Source organism: Papio anubis, chromosome 8 (genome assembly GCF_008728515.1).
Source record: "Papio anubis isolate 15944 chromosome 8, Panubis1.0, whole genome shotgun sequence".
Lineage (NCBI taxonomy): Eukaryota > Metazoa > Chordata > Mammalia > Primates > Cercopithecidae > Papio > Papio anubis.
In genome coordinates this window covers 122,590,561-122,608,739 of record NC_044983.1, presented here as the reverse complement: position 1 = coordinate 122,608,739, position 18,179 = coordinate 122,590,561, and the positions used below count along the sequence as shown (strand labels likewise).

General features: G+C 38.9%; 1 long non-coding RNA gene across 1 annotated transcript; it reads left to right on the top strand.

Moving 5' to 3' along the window:
- The first annotated feature begins 752 nt into the window (after positions 1–752).
- On the top strand, positions 753–17,765 carry LOC116276409. Its single transcript, XR_004185931.1, has 3 exons — positions 753–1,416; positions 16,103–16,160; positions 16,530–17,765. It is a non-coding gene; the product is annotated as an uncharacterized LOC116276409 (long non-coding RNA).
- The last annotated feature ends 414 nt before the right edge of the window (positions 17,766–18,179 follow it).

Sequence of the window (18,179 nt, the reverse complement as noted above, 5' to 3'; positions counted from 1 at the left end):
AGGCATATTCTCCATGTCCAGGTCCCTATCTTATTTTTGTTGAGATGGTGTTAAGACTTTATTTGTGAGGCTTCTGGGGAAGAGGAGTAAGGTATTGATCCCCTTGACTGGATAATCTGGGTCTCAAAATGAATAATAAATAAGCATTACATATTTTGACCACTTCCTTGGAGGAGAACTTCTTAGAACGTGTGCCATGTCCACTGCACTTTTTTTTGCACCGATAACTAGGTTGGAGAAACATACTACTAGATAAATCAATTTGTTCTCTTAGTACTCATGATATGGTTCCTGGGAATTGTTGATTCACCAAATTAAACTTGGCCAGGTACATACCTGGCAGGAATCCAAAAATTCCCCTTGGCTCCTTGAGGTTCAGGATCATCATTCTTAATAAATATTGTAAGGGAAAAATCATGGTGAGTTTGCCCCAGAGGCTGTGAATCGGGCCTGGGGTACATGAAGAAGTCCTTAATTGCAGTCATTAACATGGTAGATTCTCTATAATTATTTGATTTGCTATAGGTCTATGATTTTTAGTCCCTCTTCTCTAAATGATTGAACATGTATAATTCCCATTTCAGTCATATTACCTAGATGAGCAAAAGTAGCTCTAGACTCATTTATGCATTCTAGTTGCCAAGGAAAAGGAAAAAAAAAAAAAAAAAACAATCAACAGGACACTTAAACTCTTCTAGGGCAACTTCGGGCCATAGTCATCGGTGTTCTTGCAGACTATGAGGTATTTTACGTTCTGATAAGGGATAAAAATTCCTGCCTCAAATGGCTCCCGTCACACTAAGATCTTGCAACAATAACACTACTGATTCAGACATTAATCTTAAGTATCCAGGGAACCCTCAAACATTGTATCCCACTAGCAAGGACCATGGTAATTGCCACGTAAATCCCCTCCATAATGTGGCCCTTATTATGACCAGCCAGCCAAGACTTGCCTTTAAATCATATCAATTGAACCGAGCCTTGTAGAAACACTATCACCTACACATACCTCTGCTTCTTTTCATTAACCTGTTATCCTCTTTACAAATGGGATTCTTCACCCACTCCCTTCTTCTAGATTAGCAATGCCCTGTTAAGTAAACGAACATGAAATTCAAAGGGAAACAGGAGCAATAATCATTACCAGCTGCCGCGGTAAGCATTGCGAAAACACTCACAATTCACAGAAAAATCCATGCTGTTCTTTGAAGGCATTCAAGCCTTAATAGCTAGCTGGATGAATGTTTAACTTCTAGGCCAGGCACTACTCTGTCCCAACAATAAGTCCTGTACATTGGAAAAGGTGCCGAGACATGAACTTTGGTCTTCTCTGCAATCCATCTGGAGTATTCAGTGACAACACCGACTTTGAAGTTGCACTGACCTGGCCAGCCCTGCCACTTACCAGGTTGGGTAAGTTATTCATTTCTTTATTAATTCATTCATTCATTCAATTTATGGATATTTGGTGTCATACACTTGCTAGGCACAACATATATATATATATATATATATATTCACACACACGAACACACACAGTGCATATATATATGCACAACATATAATATACATATTATATATATATTTTATATACACATAATCAGTAGAGTAATGAGAACTCAGAGAAAGAGTAATTTAACCAGAATTGGAAGGTCAATGAGGGCCTCCTGGAGGAAACAATATCTAAGTTAAAACATGGAGACTGAGGAATATTGGACCAAAGTTTCTCTTCTGTGAAATGGGCATGGTGCTCTCTTGAAAAGTAGATGTGATGTTGAATCAGATGATTTTCTTAAAATGGACAATGGCTTTGGACTCAGATTTGGCATTTGACAAATATTAAAGTTTTTGTCTGTTTATAAAATTTATGTTTTTCATTTTATACAATTAGAAAAGGTCATAAATATATAAAGAAAAAAATTTTTAAACACTCATATCTCATATCCTAAAGATCTTTACTTTCTGTTAACACTTTAACACATATACTTTCAAACATCATGGCTTCTTTGTATACTTACATTTTGGGGGTTATCCTTTTTATTTATTTTGGACCCTTATTTTTCACAGTTATTCGTGCATCTTAAGTTTCTTCCCCCACCATCAGTAGCTGTAAATATTGTTTTCAATGGCTATGTGTTACATCATATGGATTTATTATAATTTAGTTAAACATTCACCTATTTCTAGTAATTAAGACTGTTTTCAATTTGTAGCCATTATAAATCCAATTTTTGACTATTATAAATCACGCTTAAATGAACATCTTTGTGCCTATTTTTGATTATTTCCTTAGGCTAGCTTCCCAAAATTGGAATGACTGGGTCATAGGATATGAATATTTTTGAAGTTCTGCAGTCATATTGCCAAATTGTCTTCCAAAGGGGTTATAACAATTTACATTCTGACCGGCAGTGAATGAGTGGGCCTGTCTCCCCGTATGCTGCCGGCTAAATTGAAGTTACTATTATGGTTATTCTTATTACCATGTGCCTTTCAGTCCTCAGGGACATATTAGGTTTTAAAAATTCAACTTAGATTCTTTTTTTCTTCTTCTGAATTTAAAAGCAGGACTGGTATATTATAGCTACTTGGAAAATAGAGAAAAAAGGAAAACAAAAGCATGAATAACCTCACTGATCAGACTTAACCACTCAATATTTTGATATATTTATAAAATAGAGATGTATTCTTTTTTATGTTTAATGTTATATGTTAAAAAATTTACATGTCTGCGTATCATTAACATTCTTTTTAAAATGTCATTATAAACAATTGCCTACATAACCATTGTTCCGATAGATCAATTTCACTTTTTTCTCCCCAGCTACAGGGATGTTAGGAATTAAACATCTGTATCAAACTGTTTAGACTAGGATTTCTCAATTTCAGCTTGGGTAATTCCTTACAGTGAGGGCGCTGTTCTGTGCATTGTTTGATGTTTAGAAACATCTCAGACTTCTATTTATTAGATGCCAATAGCACCCTCCCACCAACCCCCAAAATTGTGACAATCAAACACATTTGCAAGCATTATCAAATGTCCCCTGGGAGAAAAACTCACCCCAGGTAGACAGCCAGTGTCCTAGACCTACCACCTGGTGCTGCTTGAGTTGAACATCCCTGGCAATGGAACACTGCAAGTAGCTGACAAGGCACCTTTAAATTTTGGACAGCTCCATTCAAAAAGTTCCTTCTCACACGGATCTGAATCTTTTTCTGAACTTCTTAGTCACTATTACTACTGTCACTTACATGAACTACTTAGTCATATATTGCATTAAATATATGTGTGTGTGTATATATATATATATACACACACAGAAAAATTTTGTCTTTTGCACCTATCTTTTAAAGACTAAAAGACTGCTAACACCTCCAAGTTAAAGAGTCTCTTTATTTTTTCCCCCATTAACCAGACATGTCTTAAAGTCCCCTCCCCACTTGGTTGTTATATACCGAATATATGTGTCTCTTTTTGTCCACTACTGTCTTTATTTGTATGGCATCAAGAACTGAATGATTACTTAAAGTATAAGCTTAGTACAGCAGAACAGAGCAAAGTGAGGTTTTTCTGCTTCCATCTCACTCTACAGACTATGAACCTTATGAAATTACCTTTATTCAACATTTTTCATCTACCAAAATGGAAATTTTATGTTCTAAAACCTAATATATTTCTATGCATTCAAACACCAGATTTAGCTTTTTGAAGACCATATTACATCAATGAGTCATATCCATTTCATATTCTTACTATCAACTAGACTCTAAGGCTTTGTTCAGATCTCCCCCAATTTTGGCTTGTCTGATTAATCTAAGGAGAGTCGTGGGGCACATTACTAATGACCTTGTGCTCCTGGAAACTAGATAAAAAATTATAGAAATATAGAGTGAGTGAGTAGGAGAGGAACCACACAACCATTTGTTTTCACATCTTCCCTTCATAGATGGGGGAAGTGAGAGGTCAAATACTTGCCCAAGTTTCACAGCTAGTTACTTCCAGTAAGATTCTATTAGAAGCCTGATTTCAGACTGTTGATCTATCCAAAGACATTAAGAGGAACAATGGGATAGATTAAGGAAAAAAATGTGTACACATACTTGTGTATATCCTGTTAGTGCAGACAGAGAGCTAGACAGAGCAAGGAAATACAGATTGAATAGCAGCGACATCTGCAAAGACAGAGAATGAATGAAAACTTCAGACAATTAGCTAACACAGTTATGACGACAGTAGCCACAGTCAATAAGATAATTTGACTGAGTGAATCTGAATGGAAAAAGGAATAGGTCAATTGCCTACTGCTATAGCCAAGTGTTTGGGTTTTCCCTTTCAATACTGCCACTTTAAATTGATCTCATTAATTGACTGCGGGGGTTTTGGAAAGACACAAGTTATTGCTACTCCAGATCTCCGAGTAAATTAATCCCAGTCACATGTCTCTTCTACTTCTCCTTCGATCTTTCTCAAGCTGGTCAAGGCTGTATTCCACTAGAAACAGAGGATAATTTCTAAATTAAGTATTTAATAAATTGAACCAAAAAGTCACCACCAGCAGCAAATTTGGAAAATAACACTCATAATTTCTCCTACTTTGGTCATTTTCAGTTTCCCAAGCCCCTATTGAGCTTGATAAATGGACAATATAAATAAACAATGTGTATATTTCGCAAGACACTTGTGATTACCCAGGCACACTTATCTCTACCTCCCTGCAGCCTTTTCCCTGTCAACTCATAAACTTCATATTTGCTTTGTGACTCAGCATACCTGCGACAATAACTATATGGCTCTTTATAGATATCAACAGGATGTTTGATTTAGGTTAGCCATGAATAAATACTGATATCACTAATCCTAAAAATCACAAATATGATAAAAATAAATATTCTGACCTTGCGGTGAGTGAGTAATTAGACATGAATTACCTTTGTCTTTTTGATAATGATGCAAAGCAGAATGGCAGAGTGAGGGGACATCCTGTATTTATGTGCTTCCACTACAATGGGTAATTAAGTGCAGTTGAATAGTTTAAGGTCAAGCTGTGGTCCCTGCCCTTGATTTGCTGCTTTTGATAGTACAGCTGAAACTGTAAACAGCAATGCCCTCCAATGGTGAGGAGATTTAGGAGCATGGATGAGTTTTAGAGTCAGTGAGAAAAACTGGGCTCAAATCTCAGCTCTAACTAGCCCAGTTGGTTGTCTTGAATGAAAATGAGATGAATTGTGAACATGGAATAAACAGTAAGAGATACACACAGTACAAATAAATATTATTGCTTTTTCATAGTGAGATTTCTGATTCCATTTAAAGTAAATGGTTCCTGTTTAAAGGGTTATGCACCTTTTAAAAAATGTGGCAGAGACTATGGTGCTTTCCAGAGGAAAAACACAGACACCCACACACCCCCCATACACACACACACACCCCAACATGAACACACCCACATACGAGATTCCAGAATCTTGTTAGAACTTGGGCAAATCTGTTTAACATAGGGCTCCATGAATCCTAGATAAAAAACTCTTCATGAAAGATGTGTTGGAGGTAAAAATGCCCTTTGTACTGTCTAACACTGTACCTAGAGGAAAAAGCTTTAGAATCATTTTCTCTTATTACATGTTTCAATATTTCCAAGTCCTTTCCCAATTAACAACTGAGGCTGAGAAAAATCAAACAGCTTGCTCAAGTTCAAGATCAGCTTCACGAGTATCTGCTCTGTGGGACTGCAAAGGTCCTGCATGTACTTAAAAGGACCTGTGCTTGGTTCAATTTTCTGCAGTCATTGACTCAAAATTTTGAACAGTGGTGCTACATTTTCACTTTGCCCTGCATTTTACAAATTGTGGAGGTCATCCTGCCTATGGCCACGCATCTTATGAGTTTAAAAACAGAGATTCGATCTCCCTCACAGCATACCCTTGCCTCTTTCCCTTTTTGATTTTCCTCCATCACCCTCATTCTCACTTCATATAATATAAATTCAGTATAAATTGTATACATGTATTGCTTGAATGTCTTCTGTCAGTAGAATGTCAACTTCATGGGGGCAAAGATTTGATTTCCACTGTATCCCATACCTAGTATAGTGTCTAGCACATGATCAGTCCTCCATAAATATGTGTTGAATAAATGAATGAATTCAATACAGGCACACTTAACACTGACTTGTTAACCCTCTCAACCACTGCCCTATAGTTCCTTAATATGACATCATACTGCACACTGAGATAATTCAGAATTCTCTGGGGGTCAACCAATAGACATGACTCCCCTAAAATAAGGATCTGTGGTTTTGACTGGAGAAAAAATAGGAGACACTTTCATTAAAATAGAAGCTTGATTTTTGCTGTCACACTAGATTACTGGAATAATAATGAGAAGGAAAAAAATCTACAACTTCTTAAATACCTACTCTGCACTAGGAGTAAAACATACCCCTAGTAAAACATAGTAGGGGTACATGTTAGTACTGCACACTAAAACATACTTTATCTCCTTTAATTGACTTGTCCTTCAACACTCTAGACAGATATGCTTTCATATCTCCATCTTATAAAAAAGAAAACTGAGACTCAGAGGAGATCACTCCTTCACCCAAGCTCCCTCGGCCAACAAGTGGTGAATTTGTGAACCAGCCATCAGCAATGATGATGATGATTAATTACAGATAAAACACATCAATCTTAATAAGATGCAAAACTCATATTTTCCCAAAAATAAAAGAGTATTTCTCATTTATAGTGATATTCAGGTTTAGAAACCAGTTCTCCCACCATCTGCTGGTTGCTTTTTGCAGGATTTTGTTTTCTTTGGCATTATTATAGGGAAAGAAGTAAAGAGGTAAACTAAAGCCAGTCCACTCATTTCCTCCCATGCTTATCAACTTAGGATTTACGGTGCCAGGTTCTGTGCTAGCTGCTTGAGGGGGATACAGGAGTGAATCAGACACTATCTTGTCCTCAAGGACGTCCCTGCTTCCTGTTGGCAACACAGCTGTAGTCACTTCATAAACATTATCTTAGCACCTACCCTGTGCCTGTAATAGGGCTTAGTGATTAACGGAACACCACTCTTGTCCTCAGGGGGCTCCCAGTCTGGGAGTGGGGAGGCCCTGGCTTCCAAGTAATACAAAGGACAATATGCAAAAGCTACATTGTAACTTGCATAAGAATGGCAGGGTCTGTCTTGCTCCAGCTGTATTCCCAGTGCCCAGCACAGGTAGTGGCATATACTAGATGCCCAATAAATATTTGTTAGAAGACTAATTTGCCCCAGTGGGTGGACATTTGAAAGACAGGTAGTATCAGAGTAGTGATTTTGAGCCTTTATTGATAAAAACTATAGAAGAGGAATGAGTATTTGAGGAAAAAAGGACCATCATGAACAAAAGACCAAACAGGCTGAAATGTGTGTTGGAATAGTTCAGTTTAGCTGGTTATGGGTTACCCATGCAGTCGGGGGGGTGGGGTGTGGGGTGTGGAGGGAGGAAGCAGTGTAAGGTTGGCCAACGCAGGTTGTGAAGGTTTTGTGTCCCTGGTTAGTGAACGATAAAAGGTAGAAGCTAAGTATCTAGAACCAGGATCGCAAATGAAAGAGCTTATAGGGCCTGATCTAATCAATAGACCTATCTTTTTTCCTGGAACATTGTTGAAAGTGTTTGCATTTGACTCTCTGTACCACACACCTCAGTACTCCCTATTGCTCCTAGGGCCTCTTCACATACTCCTGTGAACTGCCTGCCTTAGTGAAAGAAATTAACAAAGAATGGCCAAATGGAGACTCTTAAATAGGCAAAGCTCAGTGAAACTCATTTTGAGAAAATACAATAATAAAGGGCTTGTGCTGGGTATGGTGGCTCACAGCTGTCATCCCAGCACTTTGGGAGGCTGAAGAGGGAGAATTGCCTGAGCCCAGGAGTTCCAGACAAGCCTGGGTAACATGGTAAGACCCCACCTCTACAAAAATATAAAAAATTAGCAGGACTTGGTCATGCAAGCCTTTCATCCCAGATACTTGGGAGGCTGAGGCAAGAGGATTGCTTGAGCCTGAGAGATCGAGGTTGCAGTGAGCCTTAATGACACTACTACACTCCAGCCTGGGCAACAGAGTGAAACCCTGTCTCAAAAAATGAGAGTTTGGGGTTGAAGTGAGAGAAGCAAAAAGCAAAAAAAGGGTTAATTTGAAGTGGACATTTGGGACCTATTGTAGGGAGAGAAACAGGAAGTCAGGGGATTTGTATTCCATCCAGATGTGAGGTGGACAGGAAGAGGGAAGGAACGTTCAGAAAGATAATAGGTTCCATTCTCTGCCCTCTGTCTGGGGCCATGGGTGGGGTTGGGGGCTGGGAGTGGAGTGAGGAGGGTCATCTGGCCTACTGAGTGAAGAATGAGGAGGCTTAGTGACCTGAGCATCATGTTGGCTCAATTCCTCACTTGCCTGAGACATCCTTGTTCTTATCAAAGAAGCAATGCTTTACAAAGTCTAATATTCTGTGTTGGTCTGGTTAGGGAGAAATAAGCAATTTCATCCACAGTTCTGGGAGTAAATTGGGGAAGCCTTTTGAGATGAAGAATTAGCAGTTTTTTTCTAAGATATTTTTTTTTTCTTTTAATTCAGCTTCCCAAAATATACCCTATGGAAATAACCTGAAATGAAGACAAAAATCTAAGGTATACTGATGTTTATCACAATATGCAAAATAGTAAGAAAATTGGAAAACATCTAAATGTCGATGGTCATGCAAATATTGCTTCATTCATAATATGGGATAATAAACAACCATTTTGTGCAAAATACTATATAAAGATAATTCACTAATCCAAGAAAGTATATATGATACAACATGAAGTGAAAAGAACAGTATACACAGTTGGATATCTAATGTGATACACATAGGAAAAAAATTCTCAATTCTATATGCCAGGTGCTGGCAAAGCATGGCCCACAGGCCAAATCTGTCCTGCCACCTGTTTTTGTAAATAATTGGAACATGGCCACACTCCTTCTTTATGTATTGTTTATGGTTGTTTTTGCATTACAGCAGCAGAATTGAATATGTGCAATAGATACCCTAGGTCCTCTAAAGTCCAAAATATCTGCCATCTAGCTCTTTAGAGAAAAAGTTTGCTAACCTGTGCTGTGTGCCAATTTTGTAATTGCAGAATGATATTTTTGAGAAAGCGTTGTTATATTTATCTTTTATTTTCTTAATGGGTATGTATTATTTTTATATTGCATAAGAATATGCTGTTTAAAAATATCTGGCTACAAACGAAAACGAAACGCCCAGTATGATTTTATTCAGTTTCGAGTTCAGGTATGCAAAGTGGGGCCGTTGTGCTTACGTTTCTCTGAGATTTAGGAAATTCCAAAGCTCAGCCCCAGGGGTGATGATTTATAGTAACCTCTTCAAAAGTGGGCATGGGAAGAAGGGACTCTGTGTTTCCCACAGCTATAGGCTTGGCTACAATGCAGATTTTATGTTCATGCTGGTTAGTTGAGGAGGCATGTGTGATATAGAAAGAGAATTATCCTCTGCTGTCAGAGACCTGCAGCCTGTTCCCTGGAGCTGACCTTTGGACCAGAAGAGGATGCCTGAACACCTCAGGGCCTTAGTTGTCCAGTTCCAAAACTGACATCATAACCCATCACCTGCTACTCGTCAGAAACTGACTCAGATGTCCTCTTGACCTTCTTTCCAGCTCCTAACTCTGGAATTCCATGATTCATCAATAACATCTGATCAGATTTCAGCAGTGAGGATCTTGCTCACTTGCCATTCAGAATTAATGAAATGCAGGAATGCAGCCAATATGAACAAAAGGAGAGCCCCTTTCTCCCTTAGGAAACTCACGCAGATCACATGATGCTACCTGGTGATCTGTGAAAACTACATCCCCATGTGAGATGGTACCTACCATTTCCTCCCTCTTCCCCAACCCTTATTTCCTCCAGTGGCTTTGTTTTTTTGTGTGGTAGATGCCCTGTAATGTGCACCATTCTATGTACTGTTCAAAGAAATCTGGTATCTGTGGGAAGGAAACAAAACTCTATTTGCTATGCTTCAGTCACCAAAAAAAGTACTAAAATAGCTAAAAATGTCAGTTCACAAGTAGAAATATTCAAATAGATATTTTTCTTTTAGATCATAGTTCTGGTTTCTATTTTCAATGGGGATTTCATGGGGGAAAATATTTCAGCCTGAGAGCTGGACATTTTAAGACACAAAATGTGAGGACACCCACGTATCTCTTCATCGTTGTCATAATTTCCCAGCTAGGTTCAGAAGGGCTCCCTTGTACGCAAAAGTGATTTTTTGAAAGTGTCATGTGCAGGTTATTCCTTTCTAAGTACAGGATGTAGTAAGAAAGCTGATTCTAAATAACCTTCTTAGAGAGAAGGAAAAAGAAAGCTAATAACTCTTCTATTTGATGGTTTGAATTTTCCTTTCTAGATAAGTATGTTCTGATAGGTGATTTTCTTGTCCACACCTCTGTATGGCTAAGAGTTTTCTCCTAAAATCCCTTGAAAACTGTGAGAAGACCATAAGAAGATCATATCTTTAATTCTATTTCACAAGTCACACAATATTCCAGCCAATGACAGATGGTTGAGAAAGGCCATCCACCTTCCTTCCCCATCCTCCCACAGCCACTCAACCACTGCCCTGAAACTTATATGCTGCTATCCGCAGCTCCGTCTGGAGCATCACAGCTATCGTCAACCCTGACACTCTTTCTGAACAAAACACTGGATGGACATCAGAAGTATTTCCTTAAGGATGTTACAGAGCCACACAGGAAAACTTGCCTTATGATTTTGGATGCACAGATCTGATTTGACTAAACATGATAACTAGAGAATCACTCAATTTACTCCCATTTTTAACTCTAAATCATCAGATTGTCTCAAATCCAAAGCACACACAGACCAGCCTGGCCAACATGGTGAAACTCCGTCTCTACTAAAAATATAAAAATTATCCAGGTGTGGGGATGGGTGCCTATAATCCAAGCTACTTGGGAGGCTGAGGCAGGAGAACTCCTTGAACCTGGGAGGCGGAGGTTGCAGTGAACAGAGATCACACCACTGCACTCTAGCCCGGGCCACAAACAAACAAACAAAGAACAAAGCGCACACAGAGACTGAGGTCCTCTTTGGCATTGAGAAGATGGCTATGCAAGTCCCGACTAGCAAGTGCAAATTTCCCAGCTTCAGTTCTGCCAGTGTCCCTTCACCCCTTCTCAGCCCCACTGGGAGGCAGGAGGGTGCTTGACAATAGCCCTGGCAACAAACTGCCAGGGTGTAATGGGAACTGTTACAATTCTGAGATTCTGTGTAAGCACTGGCTTTTCTGCCTAGAATGCCTTCTCCTCTCTTCTTTAACTGCATGCCCCTATTTATCTTTCAAAGCCCTGCAAAAATTACACTGCACATGGGAAATGCTCCCTTTCTACTGCAGTCATTTAGATGACTCTATGCCATTCCATTCATTTATCCTTCCTACCACAGAAGTGCTTTGAGATTTTGGAGTCAGACTACTTGAACTTGAATCCCGGCCCTCTCATCAGAGACTTGACTTATTTTAGGCAAGTTATATAACCAATTTTACTCTCAGCTCCTCACCCATAAAATGGATCTAATGAGAGTACCTACCACATAGAATTTTGATGAAAACTAAATGAGATGAAGTCCTGTAAGGCAGTGGTCCCAACCCTGGGGACGCAGACAGGTACCAGTTTGTGGCCTGTTAGGAACTTGGCCACACAGCAGGAGGTGAGCAGTGGGTGAGTAAGATCAGCGGTATTTACAGCTGCTCCCCATTGCTCACATTACTGCTTGAGCTCTGCCTCTTGTCCGATCAGCAGTGGCATTAAATTATCATAGGAGCATAAATCCTATAGTGAACTGCGCATGCGAGGGATCTAGGTTGTGCACTTCTTATGAGAATCTAATGCCTGATGACCTGTCAGCATCTCCCATCACCCCTAGATGGGAGTGTCTAGTTGCAGGAAAACAAGCTCAGGGGTCCCACTGATTCTACATTATGGTGAGTTGTATAATTATTTCATTATATAATACAATGTAATAATAATAGAAATACAGTGCACAAGAAACGTAATGTGCTTGAATCATCCCCAAACCATCCCGGTCCATGGTCTTCCACATTTTGTCTCTTCACAAAATTGTCTTCCACAAAACTGGTCCCTGGTGCCAAAAAGATTTGGGACCACTGCTTTAAAGCCTTTGCATAGTGCTTAGAATTGAGGGAAAAAAAGAATGCAGCTAGTTGTTACGATCACTATATTTATTGGTGAGTTTCAAAAGGAAAAGAATTCTGTTCCATTTATGCTTGAGCCTTGAGTTGCTAACCAAGCCTGACACAAAATCACTGTTGAAGGGATGTGTGAGTCCTAATTGAAATGAGGCCACTTAAGGGAATTGTGGACCAACCCCTAAGCAAGGAGAAAGCCGTATCTTAATTATTGCAAGTATTTCAGGCAAGGTGTGGATGGCCATTTGAATTCAAGCAGAATAGGACCTGGGATGAGAAAGAAGGTGTGTAAATGGCTTGATCTTTGAACTTTAGCTCATCATCTGGAAGAAGGCTGAGTATTCTGTGCACTCACGGAGTAGCTAATGCTTAGTCCCCATCCACCCACAGTTCTTTCTATAGGAAGGCTCCTTAGAACGCTTTGTGATATTGGACATTCATTCCATATTCTACTGTGTATCTTTTAATATAAATATAATTATATTAAGTCTCGGCATGCTTGCTCAGTCTCTCTGTCTCTCTCTCTCTCTCTCCTCCTCACTTCCCCTGTCTCTTTCCCAACAGACTTGGAAAGCAGGCATCACCATGTCTATTTAACAGTTGGGGTCCCTTGGCTACTAGGTGCTGGAGTAGGAATCTGAGCCCGGACATGCCTGATCTGCAAATTTTGTGTTTTCCCCACTGTGGTGGGCAGATCACAACAATCAGCGCCAAGTTCATAGAAGGGGCGCCCCCTGTGGTCAATTGAGGGATTTGTGTTTGAGGCAGATCTCAAGATGGAATGGGTGGTGAACTTAGCCTAGGATGGGGCAGAAAGGAGTCCTCACTCCCCAAGCACCCACGGCCTCAGTCCTTCTTTCTGTTGATTAAGAAATCAATATCAATCCTTCCTGCTGACTCCAGCCTCCAGCTCTCACCCAGACTATCTGCATCCTTCTCTCCACCACGCTCCTTTGGAACCTGCATAAAATACAGATTAAGGGAATTCCTGCCTACTTCCCTTTCCGCATTATGACCAAATGGTTTTATACTATCATTGAACATTTTAGTACAAAACATGCCACCTTTTAATCTATTCATTCATTGAACAAATACTTCGGAGTGTTTACCATGTGCCAAGTGCTGTTCCAAAAGACATAAGCTGTGAGGTTACGCTGATCTGATTCTCACAGCAACTGCTTTCGAGATATGAATTGGTATACTCATTTGACAGATGAGGAAATTGAATTCATGTAGTGAGAAAGGAAGAGCTGTAATTCAGGGTTACTGGTTTCTCCTGCACTAAGCACTGAGCCATATTAGAAGAGAAGGCATGAGGAAGACAAAAGTGAGAAGGTAGGAGAGAAGATATTAAGTATAGGTCTATTAGTTCCTCTTAAAACTATTTATGAAAGAGGGGGATGGGGTAGTGGATGGGAAAGACAGATGGATTCATGTCCTTTACTCCAGGTTTCCCCCGTTCCCTTCCCTTTTAAATGCCTGCTCATGTTTTGGCTACCTTCCAAGCTCTAGGAAACACTCTGGAATTCCAAGCTGGGAGGGGTTTCCTTTGCAGATCTGGCTATTGTAACTTTACAAGAAACTGCTCAATACTTCCTCTCACCAGTTACAAACCACGGTTTTCTGAATGAACTTTATGTTCATTAAACAGTTAACCCTTCACCTTTCTGACTCATATTTTTCATGTTATTAGTCAGCTTTTAGAGTAAGGTAAAATCTAGAACAGCCTTTATACACACCCTGCCTCCCACACACACACATACATACATACATAATACAAACACAGACCACATATGTCCACATCCTTATGCACAAACACTAAGAAATACATGCAGACACAAATATACATGTACACAAAATTAAATACATCGCTATGGCACATTCACTATATATGTAAACACCCTTACACACACATACATACACGCGCACACACACACACACACACACGCACGTATGGAATTAGCTTTTTCTCCTTATGGGAGGAGGGAAATGAAAAGAACCAAAACATTCAGATTCCCAAATGGACACGTAAGAACCCCGTCATGGAAATAGGTCTGGGTTTTTTTTCTCTTTTGAGGGAAGCAGGGCGTTTCTGGTTACTGTCACCATTGCCGTTGTGCCCCTGCTTACCATCCCCCTGCCCACCGCGCCTCCCCCCTGCCCCCCGCCCCACCACTGCTAGGGTTTACAGGTCATCCCTGGATCACATAAGTGATATTGTATTCTTTTTTCTTTGACACAAAGTAAAATTATAATTAATCTCGAATAAAGTAAAAATGAACTCCTGAGTTCCAGTCCCTTGTGTAACAAACCTGATTTATGGCAGGCACTCAGGAAATATTAGTTGCATGAATGAAGGCTGCATTTTCATTAGAACAACACACAGCCTAGCCCCTTCATGTTTCAATGAGGGTTCAGATACCCAGAGGGCTATGCGATTGTCCAGGAGTCCACTCTGCTAATTGTTAGCAGAGTGGAACAGAAGCCTTAATTTCCAGAATCTAGTGAACTTAATGAATCAAGACCATTGCGATTGGAAATCTGTTCTCCTCTGCTGCTGCGTCTCCTTCTTCATACTCAAGCCAGAAACCAGGAAGGTATGTGCCACAAAGTAAAGTGAGATTCAAGACAATTATCCATCAAGACTTTGTTACAGATTTCCAAAGCAGGCAATTCAAGTCCCAGCTTGACTTTACTGTCTCCATTTTGGTGGTTAATAGAGACAACTTGAATTCAAATTTGTCCACATGAATTTCCCTTGTTTCTCTGAGGTTTGACTTTTCTGCCAAAAGAGAGAAACACAGAGAGAGGGGAGAGAGAAAAGAGGGGAAAGAGAGAAGAGAAAGAGCCCAAGGAAATGTGACTGTAATAATTTTTTAAAGAGTATTTTTTCAATTTTTTAATTGAAGTATAAAGTACATGTAGTAAGGTATGTAAATAACTCAAATCTTAAGTGATTTTTACATACATATATACCTGTGTACACCTGTGTAATTACTACCTAAGTCAAGATGGAGAACATTTTAATCACCTTAAAAGGTTTCCGGTGTCTCTTCCCACCAATACCTGCTGATGTGCCCACTCTCCTTACTGCTATCAGCAGATTTGTTTTACCTGTCCTTGAACTTAATATAAATGTAATTATACTGTATATGCTCTTTTGTGTCTGATTTCTTTCACCCAACATACTTGTTGGTTTAGTTCATGTTCTTGTGTACATCAGCAGTTTGTTCTTATTAAGTAGCAGTGTTCCATTGTACAAATGTACCATATTTTATCCTCCTTCATGTTAATGAACATTTGAATTGTTTTCATGTTCTTGTTATGAATCAACATGGTTATGAATAGTTTGGTTATGAAGAGTTTTGCACATGCTTTTTAGTGTATTTTGTTTCTCTTAAATATATACTTAGTAATGGGATTACTGGTCATACAGTATAGGCAGAAGTTCAGCTTCAATTGACACAACCAACGGTTTTTGAAAGGGGTTGAGGCAGTTCACACACAATAAATAACTAACAACATATAAAAGTTCCAATAACTCCCAATATTTACCAATATTTGATTGTATTAGTCCTTTAAAAATTTTAGCCATTCTGATGAGTATGTAGTGGTAATTCAGTGTAGTTCAATTTGCATTTTCTTGATGAGCAATCAGTGTGAAGTGCCTGATCAAAGTTTTTTGTGTGTGTGTGTGCCATATTTAAAGTGGTTGCTTGTCCTTTTGTTATTATTTTGTAAGAGTTCTTAATGTATTCTGGGTATGAGTACTTTCGCAGATAGAAACATATGCATATATTATGATAAAATTATTATTCCAGGCTGTGGCTTGCTTTTTCACTTCTGGTGTCCTGTTTAAGAAATATCTGCTATCCCAAGGTAAGATATTATTCTTTTTTTTATGTTATTTTGTTTTACCTTTCACATTTGGTGTACACTACATTTGTAATTAATTTGTCCATATTATACGACATATAGCCAAGACTTATTTTTTACCATACAGATACCCAATATTGCCATTTACATAGAACATCATTCTCTTCCCACTCAATTGCCTTGGCACTTTTGTCATAAATCAGATGACCGTGTATGTGTAATTCAGTTTCTGGACTCTGACTTCTGTTTCTTTAGTCTATTTGCCTATCCTAGTACCAATATGCACTGTATTAATAACCATAGCTTTGTAGTAAGTCTCAAAATCTGACAGTGTAATTCTTTTGGTTTCTTTCTTCTGCAAATTTTCTTTAGCTGTTTTAGGTCCTTTGCATTTGTATACAAACTTCAGAATCAGCTTGTCTATTCCAACAACAACAACAAATGAAAGTTTCAGAAACTTTAATTGAAATCATATTGAATCCGTAGGCAATTTTGGAGTAATTTGCATCTTGGCAATGTAGAGTCTTTCGAACCATAACCATGGTAAGTCTCTCCATTTACTTAAATCTTCTTTAATTTATTTCAACAATGGCTTCCAATTTCCAGTGTGGAGCTCTTGGAAACTATAATTTATGTGAACTTCTAGTTCTATATTTTTTGGTGTCATTATAAACATTGTTGTTTTAAAAGTTATCTTCAATTTTTGTTGTCAGTGCCCAGAAATACAATTAATAATAACTTTTATATATAAACTGTATCCAGTGATCTTGCTAGATTCACTGATGAGTCTGATATTGTAGATTCCTTGGGATTTTCTCTGTACATAATCATATCCTTTCTGAATAAGATAGTTTTACTTCTTCATTTTTAATATCTATGCCCTTTATTTATTTTTCTTGCCTAATTTCAGTAGCTAGGACTTCTATAATATTGACTACAAGTAGTGATAGGAAGAAAAAGTAAAATAGGTATAGTGTGAATGTGAGAAAAATATGGCATGAAATATATACTGAAAGGACTAAACCCAATATCTCTAGTCCTATATGTGGCTTAAGGAGAAAGAATGCTGCCTCTAGAGCACTTTTGGTGAGGCAGATTTTGTGGTTGTATTAACAAACCGCTATTACCCAGGACTGAGTTAATTATTCTTGTGGGTTTCTTTTTTTCTCCAGTGCCTTACTTGACTCCATGATCCAGCCTGTGAAGGAGTGACTTGTTGATAGACTCTGTCAGAATCACTTTTCCTACAACCCTCGACTGCCCAAGCAATTTTCACTAATACCTTCCTTTATTTTTGTTGTTCACTCATTAGACAGCTGTTTATTAAATGGCCGTTAGGTGCTAGGTACTTTAGTAGGCACTGGGAAATAAATTAACAAAATGGATGCAACTCTGTCTTTGCTGAGCTTATTATCTTGTGATTTTCAGTGGAAACTCATAGAAACTCTCATTTGTAGATTTGAAGGAAAAAGCTATCTAATTTTTTGATATAACTGAAGGTCTGGAATTATTTATAACACTGGAGTTCTAGAGTTCTTTGATGTTAGGATTAGTGTACAAAATGTTATTAAGGACACAAGATTTTCTATCTGCTGTGCTCTCTACCATCCTCAGGCTGTTGGCTTTGATAATCTTTTTTTTTTTAGACTGAGTCTCGCTCTGTTGCCAGGCCGGAGTACAGTGGCGCGATCTCGACCCACTGCAGTCTCTGCCTACTGGGTTCAAGTGATTCTCCTGCCTTAGCCTCCCAGGTAGCTGGGATCACAGGTGCACGCTACCACACCCAGCTAATTTTTGTATTTTTAGTAGAGACGGGACTTCACCATGTTGACCAGGATGGTCTCGATCTCCTGACCTCGTGATCCGCCCACCACGGCTTCCCAAAGTGCTGGGATTACAGGCGTGAGCCATTGCGCCAGGCTGGCTTTGACTACCTTAAGACCATTATAGCTCCTGTAGTTCTAAACATGGTAACTTCCTACCAAAATATTCAAGGAAGGAAGAAAGTGAAATGGCAGCTTT